We start from the raw sequence: 12865 nt of genomic DNA on the forward strand, positions 1-12865 counted from the left end.
CCGACTGCGCCACCCAGGCGCCCCGAAAGAATTTTTTTAAGAAGGTCTATAGTCAGAAGTTGGCCAAATTAGAGCTGACATTCAGAGTCCGTAAGGACCATTTTTTTTTTAAAAGCCCTCCCCTTTAAACTAAAATGAAACTATGAAACAGAGGGAAAGAAAAGCATTCTGAAGCCATTGTGGAAGAATTTGCTAAAATGTTCCAAAGACCCAAACTATAAGTCTAAAATGTAGGAATCTTTTGATTTCCAACTTAGCTGAAAATATTCTCCTTGGTATAAAGAAGCAGATTGAAGATAATGTGGTTGGATGGGTGTGTCAGTCTCTTGATATCATTCAGGCTTAAAAACAACTTAATTTATGAAAACAATTTAAAAACAACTATCCTTGTCTTAACAATTGAATCTTTACAAAAACAAAAATGCAGCTCTACAAGCAACTCAAAGCTTACTTGTCCTATTTATCAATGCTAAAACCTCCCCTATTCATCTCAGAAGGCACGTAGATACTGTAAAAGATCTGGACTTTGGGAACAAAGGTCTTTCTTAGAGAAATTTACATTCTTTCTCTGTGCCTATGATATATAAATATTCCTGGTCTTCCCCAGGAACCAGGGCCTATATCTTTCAAATGCAAACTTCAGGGAGGTAATTCTAATCAGAAGGACAAAACAAAGTTATTTAGAAACTAAGCCTATGAAAAATCTTAAAAGTCTTCTCTACAAATATTATTGAAAGGCTTAAGCCATCTAAGCAAGTAAACAACTTATTCCATCTGCCAGAAACACAATTTGGGTTCAACTGTTTTTTATAAACTAGTGAGTTTTGTATTATTGAACGCTTGCTGGGTGAACCAGGGAGATCCTGGGCCCTGGGGCCTCAATGTGGCCAAACCAAGAGGAGTCATCAAAGGTTCTTGGTCTTGTCTTGAGAAAGAGGAGTCATCAAAGGTTCTTGGTCTTGTCTTGAGAAAGAATTCAAGGACTGACGTGCAATACAGTGGATGAGTCACACAAGAGGGAAGCTGTGTTAAAGTGAAAGGTACACCCTCAGGATAGAGCAAGCAAGCTCAAGACAGAGACCTACACGCTTTGGGGGTTGGGATTCTATCTTTTACTGACAGTCTTTAATTAGGTGGTGGAATATTCATTACTTGGGGCAGGAAGCATGGTTTCCCACTTTTTCCTCCCAATTAGATCAGGGGTTTCCTGTCATGGCACCTGCCATCTTGGGCCTGTCTGGTTTGACCTGCTTCTTTATGGCTTCATGGCTTCTGCCAGGAAAGGCCTCCTGCCTTCCCCATAGCTGGCTATGACTTCCTCATTGCTAACCTCCAGGCATCCCGTTAGAACCCAACAAACTGCCTGCTCTAACAGAACCTGTCTCATGACTAAAATTTTAACATAAAAGCTATATTGGGGTACCTGGGTGTCTCAGTTGGTTAAGCATCAGACTTTGGTTCAGGTCAGGATCTTGCAGTCTGTGAGTGGAGCCCTGCATCAGGCTCTGTGCTGACAGCTCAGAGCCTGGAGCCTGCTTCAGATTCTGTGTCTCCCTCTCTCTGTGTCCCTCCTCCACTTGTGCTCTCTCTCTCTCAAAAAATAAATAAACATTAAAAAAAATTAAAATAAAAGCTATAAGATCTTTATTTGTATCTAGCTATATGTTCATGTATATCTATGTATGTTATAGATGTGTGATATTTTTTTTACCTCCAGATGGAATTGCCAAAATTAATTTGTAAAGAACTCTATTTAATTGGCCTAACAAAAATCAAGAATCTGTATGGGAATTAAAGATACAACATAGAAAATATAGTCAATGGTGGGGCGCCTGGGTGGCTCAGTGGGTTAAGCATCCGACTTTGTTTCAGATCATGATCTCATGGTTCATGAGTTCGAGCCCCATGTGGGGCTCTGTGCTGACAGCTCAGAGCCTGGAACCTGCTTCAGATTCTGTGTCTCCTCTCTCTGCCCCTTCCCTGCTTGCAGTCTTTGTCACTCAAAAATAAATAAACACTAAAAAAATTAAAAAAAAAGAAAATATAGTCAATGGTATTGTAATAGCATTGTATGGTGATGGATGGTACCTACATTTGTGGTGAGCACAGCATAACATATAGATTTGTTGATCGTTGTGTTATATATCAGAAATTAAAGTAACATTGTGCATCAACTATACTTCAATTAAAAAAAGAAAAAATAAGCATTTATACAAATCAAGTGTTCTTTCAGAAATGTGGAAACTAATGTTTTTCAAATTCATGTCATCTAGGATAATCTTAGCTAAATAACAGCTCATTTAAGTTCAATTGTTTAATTAAAACAGGCATATCTTTACAGTTATAAACTTTTATTCTAGCTAAATTTACTAAAAGTCATATAAGCTCATGTTATCTCTTACAGAATTTGTCACAAGAAAGATAGCTTAATGTGATGGTTGGCAGTTTAAAGTCTCAATGATATTTTAATGACTAATGTAAACATAATTATTAAGAACAAGTAAATTACACAGATGTAAATAAGATAAAAGTTTATAAACTCTTCAATAATAATTATACTTAATGCTATATCTACTTAAAAATAGTTTCCAATTCTTTTTGGTAACTTAAAACCTTAAAGTTATACTAAGCTAAGTTAAATGATGGATATTCATTGAATATCCAGATCATTTCCAAATAAGATAAAATATTGCAACATTAGTTACTGAACATTATCTACTTTGGGTTTCTCATTATAGAGGAACTGAAGATATTTGGGTATACTAGTAAATATTTTATATGCCACATTGAAAAATGCACTGTAGAGAAGAATGTACTTCTAGAAATCAGAAAATGTATTCATATACTTGCCAATCCACAGAATGCTAGTGTAACAGCTCACAATTGCTTATGTCTTAGTTTTCACTAGAAATTGAGGATTCGATTCTAAGTATTACAAATTCTAACCAACACATGTAATTAAAACTACTTAAAATTAATTAGTGGTAAAAGAAAAAAACATGTATGAAAAGTAGTTAAGGAGAGTAAAATGAATTTTTGGATGAGAAGAAATACACAGAGACCCAGTGGGGCTCAGTCCACTGATACTGAGCATGTGATTTATGATCCTGGGGTTTTGATTTTGAGCCCCATGTTGGGCAGAGATTACTTTTTTTAAAAAGTATGAGAAAAATAAAATAATAAAATAAAATAAAATGTAAGAAGTATGGAAAATGTGTTTTTTGTCTTCAAGTAAAATGGTTGTTTCACAATAAGGAAGAGGAAAATATAGGAAAAAGCCTAAATGGATATGTATTTTTTTTATTAAAAAAAATTTTTTTAACGTTTATTTATTTTTGAGACGGGGGAGACAGAGCACAAATGGGGGAGGGTCAGAGAGAGAGGGAGACACAGAATCTGAAACAGGCTCCAGGATTTGAGCTGTCAGCACAGAGCCTGACGCGGGGCTCAAACTCATGGACCACGAGATCATGACCCGAGCTGAAGTCAGACGCTTAACCGACTGAGCCACCCAGGTGCCCCTGGACATATATTTTTAAAAAGCTATAGATGCTTTCTGGAAAATGAGTCATAGGGAAAGCATTTTATGTGTGGTCAAACTGGCTAAGATCAGAATAAATTTATTCAAGTTCTTAAAGAATGAGTTTTAATATCAAAAGTACACTTGTGCAAAATTAGAATTTGTTTTTCTACTGACCTGTTGAAGAATGGACTTAGACTACTTTCTTACACCAGGCACAAAAATAAACTCAAAATGGATGAAAGACCTAAACATAAGACAGGAAACCATCAAAATCCTAGAGAAGAAAACGGGCAACAACCTCTTTGACCTTGGCTGCAGCAGCTTCTTACTCTACTAGACATGTCTCCAGAGGCAAGGGAAATAAAAGCAAAAATGAACTATTGGCATCTCATCAAGATAAAAAGCTTCTGTACACCGAGGGAAACAATCAGCTTGGATAAAGAGTTAATATCCAAGGGGCGCCTGGGTAGCTCAATTGGCTAAGCATCCAACTTCAGCTCAGATCAAGATCTCACAGTTCGTGGGTTCGAGCCCTGCATTGGGCTCTGTGCTGACAGCTCAGAGCCTGAGGCCTGCATTGGATTCTGTGTCTCCCTCTCTCTCTGCTCCCCCCCCCACCCTCTGTCTCTGTCTCCAAAATAAATAAACATTTTAAAAAAAGAATTAGTATTCAAAATCTATAAAGAATTTACCAAACTCAACACCCAAAGAACAAATAATCCAGTGAAGAAATGGGCAAAAGACATGAATAGACACTTTTCCAAAGAAAACATCCAGATGGTTAGCAGACACATGAAGAGGCTCAACACCACTCATCATCAGGGAAATACAAATAAAACCCACAATGAAATATCACCTCACCCTTGACACAATGGCTAAAATGAACAACTCAGGAAGCAACAGATGTTGGGAAGGATGTGGAGAAAGGTGGACACTTTTGCACTGCTGGTGGGATGCAAACTGGTACAGCCACTCTGGAAAACAGTATGGAGGTTCCTCAAAAAATTAAAAGTAGAACTATCCTGTGACCTAGAAATTGAACTACTAGGAGCTTATTCAAAGGATACAGGAGTGCTGATTCAAAGGGGCACATGCACCCCAGTGTTTATAGCAACACTATCAACAATAGCCAAAGGATGGAAAGAGCCTAAACTGATGAATGGATAAAGATGTGTTTTACATATACAATGGAATGTAACTCAGCAATCAAAAAGAATGAAATCTCGCCATTTGCCATAACTAGAGTGTATTATGCCATGTGAAATGTCAGTCAGAGAAAGACAAATACCATACATATGATTTCACTTATATGTGGAATTTAAGAAACAAAACAGATGAACATAGGGGATGGGAAGGAAAAATAAGATAAAGACAGAGAGGGAGACAAACCAGAAGAGGTTCTTAAATATAGAGAACAAACTGAGGGGTATTGATGGGGTTTGGGCTGGGGATGGGCTAAATGGGCAATGGGCATCAAGGACACTTGTTGGGATGAGCACTGGCTGTTATATGTAAGTGATGAATCACTAACTTCTATTCCTGAAATCATTATTACACCATATGTTAACTAATTTGTAATTAAATTAAAAAAGGGGGGGCGCCTGGGTGGCTCAGTTGGTTAAGCTGTCTGACCTCAGCTCAGGTAGTGATCTCACAGTTTGTGAGTTCAAGCCTCGTGTCAGGCTCTGTGCTGTGCTCAGAGCCTGGAGCCTGCTTCAGATTCTGTGTCTCCCTCTCTCTCTGTCCCTCCCCCACTTGTGCTCTGTCTCTCTCTCAAACAAATACATAAATAAACATAAAAAAAGAAAAAAAGAAATAACCTATGTTCATCAATAGGAAATTGGTAAAGCAAATGTGGTACATTCGCGTTTAGCAAAGAATGGAGAAGCTTTTTCTATAGTAGAATGATATTTATATTTGTATTTTAATATATTTGTGCATACTCATATGTAATAATCCAAGATATATTATTCAGTGAAAAGAAGTCTAGGCACATCTTTTGTTTCTAAGTCATTTGAACCCAAATATTTTGAACTGAAGAATGGAATGGAAGTATTTCATTTTCTTGGAGTAGCTTTTAGTGCAACTGCCTGTGGCTCAAAGAATTTGAAATCTTGAATATAGGTTAAGATAATCTCAGATTGGTATTGCTCACAGACAACCAGTGGTGGAAACAAATAGAAAATTTTCTCCAGAGGAAGATTTAGTTATTCTATGCATCAAAAAATAATGCCTCAAGTAATTTTTCACGTGCAGTGTCTACAGAGTCAAATATAATCAGACACACAAAGAAACAAGGTACTATGAGCCAGGACCTGCAGAAAGAAAAGACAACAGAAACAGAACCCCAAATACATAATATTAGAATTATCAGACAGACTTTAAAACAACTACCCTAATTATAATAAAAAATATAGAAGCTAAGCTTGTAAGATTCAGAAAAAGTGATAAAATTAACATAGCAAATTAGAAAAGAACACTTGAAATCCTAGAACTTAAAGATATAGTGACTGAAATTAAGATATGAATGGACATGCTTAAAAGAAGATTAGACTGAACTGAAGAAGAGATTAGTAAACAGGAAGATAGGTAAGTAAAAATTGCACAGAATGCAGAATGTAGAAATTAGAAAGTCACAGATTAAGTGACATTATGACTAGAGTAAGAAGTTCTAACAAATTTAATTTGAGAGCAGGAAGGAGACAATGGGGCAGAGACAAAATTGAAGAAATAATGACTGAGAAATTTCCAGAACTAATGGTACATTAGCCCACAGACTCAAGTAATTAGTGAATCCTGGGTGGTTCAGTCAGAGGAACATGTAACTCTTGACCTCTGGGTTGTGAGTTAGAGCCCCACATTGGGTATAGAGATTACTTAAGAAAAAAAGTCTTTATAAAAAGAAATTAGTGAATCCTAGGCAGCATAAATTTTAAAATACATCATAGCAAAATGGCAAAACAAATTAAAATGGTGAGAGTGGACATTCTTATCTTGTTCCTGACCATGGGGGAAAGGCTCTTAGTTTTTCCCTATTGAGGATAATATTAGCTGTAGGTCTTTTATATATGGCCTTTATGATGTTAAGGTATGTTCCATCGATCCCTACTTTGTTGAGGGTTGTTATCAAGTATGAATGCTGTATTTTGTCAAATGCTTTTTCCGGGTCTGTTGAGAGGGTCACCTGGTTCTTATCCTTGCTTTTATTAATGTGGTGTTTCATGTTGATTGGTTTGTGAATATTGAACGAACCCCGCAACCCAGGAATAAATCCCACTTGATCGTAGTAATTCTTTTAATGTACTGTTGAATTTGATTTGCTAGTATTTTGTTGAGAATTTTGTATCCATGTTCATCAGGGATATTGACCCTGCAATTCTCCTTTTTAGTGGGCTATTTGTCTGATTTTGGAATCAAGGTAATACTAGCCTTGCAGAATGAATTTGGAAGTTTTCCTTCCATTCCTATTTTTTGAAACAGTTTGAGAAGAATAGATATTAACTCTTTTTTAAATGTCTGATAGAATTCTCCTGGGAAGCCATCTGGCCCAGGACTGTAGTTTGTTGGGAGATTTTTGATTACTGTTTCAAAATCTTTGCTGGTTATGGGTCTGTTCAAATTTTCTATTTCTTCCTGTTTCAGTTTTGGTAGTTTGCATGTTTCTAGGAATTTGTCCATTTCTTCCATATTGCCCAGTTTGTTGGCATATAATTTTTCATAATATTCTCTTATAATAGTTTGTATTTCTGAGATGTTGGTCTGGGATTCTGAGATGTTGGTTGTGATCCCATTTCATTTGTGATTTTATTTATTTGGGTTCTTTCTCTTTTCTTTTTGATAAGTCTGGCTAGGGGTTATCATTTTTATTAATTCTTTCAAAGAACCAGCTCTTAGTTTCTTTGATCTGTTCCTCTGCTTGGCCCATCCTCGCTGTTGTGGACTCCATTCAGATTTACACCTCAGTTCCAGCATTTTTAGTTCAGCCTGAATAGATTTTAGCTCTTTTATCTCTATAACAAGTGATTCTCTAGTGTGTTCTATGCTTTTTTCAAACCCTGGTAGACTCCTCATGATTGTTATTTTAAATTCTAATTCAGACATCTTACTTTTATCTGTATTGATTAAATTCCTAGCTGTCATTTCTTCCTGTTGTTTCTTTTGGGGTGAATTCCTCTGTCTTGTCATTTTGGAAGGGGGAAAAATAAAAAAAATAAAATTAAAATTAAAAAACTTAAAAATTTAAAAAAAATTGGGGCGCCTGGGTGGCTCAGTCGGTTATGCATCCAACTTCGGTTCAGGTCATAATCTCACAGTTTCTGAGTTCAAGCCCCGTGTCAGGCTCTGTGCTGACAGCTCAAAGCCTGGAGCCTGCTTCAGATTTTGTCTCCCTCTCTCTCTGCCCTTCTGCTCGGTCTCTGTGTCTCTCTTTCTCAAAAATAAACATTAAAATTTTTTAACTTAAAAAAATAATAAAGGAAGGCAGATTCTAGATGTGTTTTGGTCTGCTTGTTAAGGGAAGCTTCCACAGGTCATTTTTTCTGTTTATAGATGGCAGCTTTGTTCTCTAAGACTTCCAGTCGATTTCTTGGGTGTTCAGAATGATTTGATATTTAGCTGTTTGGGAGAGGAGGCACTTAGGGTTGCCTTACTCCTACCTCATCAGAACACTCCCCTTTTAACCTTAACATTTGATCACACCTCTCAGTAAGTTTCGGGTCTGATGAAAAGGGGATTATTGTTAAAGTAACCAGATTAGACTCAAGGTGGAGCGACTCATGGTAAACCTCATGTCAGCAAATCAAAACTTCACTAACTTTCTATGCTGGGCTCTCCTAGAAAAGGAAAGCTTAGATCAGCCAGTCACTGCTTGTCTGCTCAGCATAAGTTACCTGACTTGACTCTAAGATGTCCCTTTGCTCCAAATAAGGAAAGTAATCCTGCCTTAACCAACCAGCAAATGCCTAGTATAACTTCTTTGTAAAAATCTGTAAAAATCTCTCACCTTATACAGCTCTGTGAAACTCCCTTCTCTTTGCTAGGTTGGATGCTGCTAAATTCATGAATCACCCAATAAATGCAGTAAGATCTTTAAAATTTACTCAGTTGAATTCTGTTCTTTCAACAAACGAATTTAATTTATAAAGAAGAGTAGAAGAGGTAACTGAGAAATGAGGGAAACAAAATAATATTGTATGGGATTTTTTTTGTTTGTTTTTTTAAATTTTTTAAATATTTATTTATTTTTGAGAGAGAGAGAGAGAGAGAGAGAGAGAGAGAGAGAGAGAGCATAAGCAGTGGAGGGGCAGAGAGAGAGGGAGACAAAGAATCCAAAGCAAGCTCCAGGCTGTGAGCTGTCAGCACAGAGCCCAATGTGGGGCTGGAGCTCACAAACCATGAGATCATGACCTGAGCCAAAGCCGGACGCTTAACCGACTGAGCCACCCAGGCACCCGTTTGTTTTTTTGTTTTGATCCTGGAATTTCCTGATTTGGAGTAAAATTGTCTTTTAAGAACACGTGTGATTGGCTGAAGTCAAGGCTCTTGATGGGCCCAGAATCCGGGGTTGGTTCTGGCCCCTGATGAGGATTTATTTGTATCCCAATGATGTAAACAACCAAGCCCAAGGGTCCACTGTACAGAAGATCCAAAAGCAGTCCAGGGCCTTTGGGCTATTGTTTGGTGCAGGAATCACTGGGAGCCTGCAATACTATTCATCTATAGGGGCTTTAATAGCAAAGTGTATATACTGAGAAGTTCCATGAGGTATCACATGTCTTTTGAGCCTGTGAGCTCCATGACATCAGGGCTGGGCCCCTTTATTTCCCTGCTGTAGACTCCTGCCTAGGGCACCCCACCACACATACATACACAATAGTTAACATGTAGTCTTTGTGTGTGTGTGTGTGTGTGTGTGTGTGTGTGTGTATACTGCCCAAATATTTGTTGGCTAAATGATAAAATAGAACCAAGTCTTGCAAAGGCATCACAGCTATTTCCTCTTGTATTAGTTTTCTCAGGCTGCCAAAACAAAACACCACAGACTGGGTGGCTCCGGTAACAGAAATTTATTGTCTCACAGTTCTGGAGCTGGAGGTCCAAACAAGGTTTGGCAGGTGTGGTTTCCCCTGAGGGAAACTTTTCCTTGGCTTGCTGACTGTAGTTTTCTCCCTGTGTCCTCACATGGCCTTCCCTCTATGTGCGCATCCCTCATGTCTATTCTTCTTCTTGTAAGGACACCAGACCTACTGGATTAGGGCCCCACACTTTCAACCTCATTTAACCTTAGTTACTCAAAGACACTATCTTCAAATGCAGTTATATTAGGGATTAAGGCATCAACATATGAATTTGGGGGGTGGGATACGATTTAGTCCACAACACTCCTCACCTGCAGGCCCCTCACTGTCCTTCCCCTTATGTACCCACTTCCTTCTCTTTTTCTCCCTCTCCACAGACTCACATTCTGTTTCTCTATGGCTTTATCTCATTCACCCTTTTAGAAGTTCACTCAACAGAAGTGAGTGGAATCTGCTGAGTTCACAGCACAGGAGCCCCGTGGTTTTGACTCAGACCTGTTTTGCTTGGCTTCATGACGGGAGTTTTCCTATGGGTCACCTCTCCTCGGTTTGCTATGATCTACATCACTTCCATGCTGTGGCACTGGCCTCCTTGGCTCATCCTCAGGTGGGTCTGGCCCCCATGGGCATTCCAGATGGAAATCCCAAGTTAGAGCCTCTGAGTCCCAAATTGTGCAACAAATCCAGCATGCACAGCTAGACTCACTTGTGGCTGTCAACTGACCAGCCAGAGGAGTCAGAGAAGAGGTCAAGGACAGGAGCTCCTCTAAGAAGGAGCTTTGGTGGTTTGGAGGAAAGGAGTGGCAGAGAAACAATTGGTCCATATCTTGAACGAGATTCCCAGCCTTTCTTTGTCCCTCTCTCTTTGTCTTTCTCTCACTCAGGCATGTTTTAACCCCAGTAAAGTGGTCTGTTTTTCACATTGTTCTATTTGGCCACTATTACACACAAGTACCCTATTAATGCAATAGCACTGCACATAATGTCACCCAACCACTCACACACACACACACACACACACACACACTATGCACACATGCACACCCCAATAGGCATATGCTATACCACCTACACACTCCACAATAATCCCACTACAGACACCCTATTAAGCACATGAATACTCACTACTCACACCTATATATGCAATCCCAACTCCTTACACACATGACCCCACTACACTCATACCCAACAACTCATACATAATTACATGAAATACCTTCCACTATTTACCTCACTACTCACAAACACCCATCAATCTCTCTCTCTCTCTCTCTCTCTCTCTCTCTCTCACACACACACACACACACACACTAATGAGCACCTCATTACATACAACTTCACATATATATACCACAGTACTCAGCACACATAGTACTCACACATACACACCCCTACACGAACTCTCACTACTTACATATAATCCCACTACATACACACAAACTCCCTACACACACACACACACACACACACACACACCTCACCACCTGCATATACATATGCACACAACCTACACACATGCACACACACTTCCAAACACAAAACCATGTACACTCACCACACAACACTGTACATTGCTCCCCACCACACGGAAAACTCACTATGCTATACACACACACACACACACACACACACACACACACCTTCTACAGATATGCACACATACACTATACATACACAACCTTCTTCACACATACACACCTCTATATGCACTCATACACATATACTTTCACTCCATTATCTACACCATCCATATCCACACGTACTTACCCACTCCATTACACACGTGCACACAAATCCACAAACACATATACATAAGCCCTACCACCTTCTTTTCTACCATTTTGATGACAATTTTCTCCATATTCACAGCCTGCTTTTGACTGCCCATCCTACCCGTCCAAATTTCATTTCTCACCATCCCTACTCAGATTCCTTTCTCTAGCCAAGCTAATCACTTTCCTTTTTTTGCAGACTGTGAACTCCTCCTGATTGCTGAAACCCCACTGCCTGGCACTAAGTAGGGGTCCCATAAATTTCTATTAAACTGAATTCTCTCTCTGCAAATGTTCTCTCCCTTCTTTACCCAGATCAGATATTTTATTTCCTTCAATACACAGCTTAAAATTCATGGCCACTGCACTGTAGCTCTCTTATCTGACATTCTTCTAGGAAGCGTTCATCAATTTTGTACCATACTCCTTATGTACCAGGATGTCAAAACTGAAGCTGTGAGCTAAGCAGAAGACATCAGATACCAAACTTAGTAAGAGGCGCCATGGTAGAGTGTTCAAGGCAGTTAGTCCAGCAGTTGCTTCCTGACTTTTGAGCTTCCCCACCCATTTCTCAGATATAAGAGTAGAGAGAGTGGAACTGGAGGTGGAAGGGAATTTATGGAGTTTCTGTGGACAGAGATTCTGCAGCTTGAGTTTCATCCCCTTGGAGAGGGCTAGAGGAACTACCCCTTAACCTCAAACCTAGAGAGTGAGATGCAGTGGTAAAACTCAGAGCGGGTGACACACATTTCCTGAAGAAAGCATTCAAGTTGAAGGGGCTGTGGCAGGGGAGCCAGGGACAGTTGACTGCGGGTGTAATCTGCTTCTCACTGATGGTGGGGCAAGGACACAGGAGAGAGACTGACCTGGAACCAGAGCCCTTCCCAGGAGTACTGCCTGTGAGAGGAAGGGGATGTCACTGGTGACAGTCAATGGTGGAGAGGTCTGTCAGAGAAGCAAGGCCAGAGGGGCAGCCTACTGGAGAAGGGGCCCAGAAGCAGCAGCTGCAGAAGTCTAGCAGGGGCTCTGAAAAGCCCCATAGTTCCTGCAAGGTAGTCAGGTGTGAAAGCCTGTTGGCCCTGCAGGCTGTGGAGCCAAATTAGAGGACAGCAGCAGGCTCTGGCCAAGTGAGAACCTCCCTGTCCACCCTCCCACACCTCACCTCTGCTCATGAGGAGATAAGTGCAGAAGAAAACCATAGGGAGGCTCCAGTAAGCAAGCCCAGGCCTCGTGGGAGGGGAAGAGGCAGGCTGGGCAGTCCTGCACTTGAACAAAAGTTGAAGTGTGTACTATCCTATGGGGCTGGACCCTGTGCACATCTGAATCCAGATTGTATTTGTGACTTAAAGTGATCATAGGACAATTTCCAAGGAATAAACAGAAAAAGCTTGGAGTTTTCATCTACTCTTCATCCACTGGCAGCTTGAGAGCTTCCCCCACATGTCAATATTAAAGGAACAATAGGTGACAGAAAAATTTTTTATTACATCTCG

This window comes from Herpailurus yagouaroundi, unplaced genomic scaffold, assembly GCF_014898765.1.
Source record: "Herpailurus yagouaroundi ecotype Mexico unplaced genomic scaffold, PumYag 196, whole genome shotgun sequence".
Taxonomy (NCBI): domain Eukaryota; kingdom Metazoa; phylum Chordata; class Mammalia; order Carnivora; family Felidae; genus Herpailurus; species Herpailurus yagouaroundi.